Below are 1,120 nucleotides of genomic sequence, written 5' to 3' on the forward strand. Positions count from 1 at the left end.
CAATCCCTGACTTCAAACTCTACTACAGAGCTACAGTACTGAAAAAAGCCTGGTCTCACAGACATGTTTCTTTAACTTTAAAGACTGCTGCGTGACTTTTCTGGAAGACATAAGCACACATAACTTCACACCAAGTAGGGAACAAACAGACAGAAGAAACATTTCCACCACCTCCAGCTTTAGGCGAGTGTCACTGGGGGTGCTTACAGAACAAGGCAGGACCAAGACCCTCCTCACTATATCTAAGCTGAGCAAGGCATCCCTCCAAAGAGAATAGGTTCCAAAAAGCCAGTTCAGGCAGTAGGGATAAATCCTGGTCTCACTGCCGGTGGCCTCACAGTCTGCTCCAGTCATACAACTGTCACGCACATTCAGAGGGCCTAGTTGGGTCCTATGCTGGTTCCTCCGCTGTCAGTCTGGAGTCAGTGAGCTCCTTTAGCTCAGGTAAGCTGTTTCTGTGGGTATCCCCATCCATGGTCTTGACTCCTTTGCTCATATTATCGCTTCTCCCTCTCTTCAACTGGACTTTGAGAGCCCAGTGCTTTGCTGTGGATCTCTGCATCTGCTTCCATTAGTTGCTGGATGAAGGTTCCATGATGACAATTAAGGTGGTCATCAATCTGATTACAGGGGAAGGCCATCCTCTTCAGTATTGCTTAGGGTCTTAGCTGGGGTCATCCCTGTGGATTCCTGGGAATTTTCCTAGTGTCAGGTTTCTTGCCAGCCCCATAATGACTCCCTCAATCAAGATATCTCTTTCCTTGTTCTCCCTCTCTGTCCTTCCCCCATCTTGACCATCCAGTCCCTCATGTTCACCTCCCCCTCCTCCCTTTCCATCCTCCCTTCTACTCCCATCCCCACCCTCACAATTTTTTCAGGAAATCTTGTCTATTTCCCCTCCCCAGGGGGATCCATGTATGTTTCTCTTAGGGTTCTTCTTGTTATCTAGCTTCTCTGGGTTTGTGGACTATAGGCCGATTATCCTTTGTTTTACATCTAATATCTACTCATGAGTGAGTACATACCGTGTTTGTCTTTCTGGGTCTGGGTTACCTTACTCAGGATGAATTTTTCTAGTTCCATCCATTTGCATGCAAATTTCAAGATGTCGGGTTTTTTT

The sequence above is a fragment of the Microtus ochrogaster genome, chromosome 16, assembly GCF_000317375.1.
Source record: "Microtus ochrogaster isolate Prairie Vole_2 chromosome 16, MicOch1.0, whole genome shotgun sequence".
NCBI lineage: Eukaryota > Metazoa > Chordata > Mammalia > Rodentia > Cricetidae > Microtus > Microtus ochrogaster.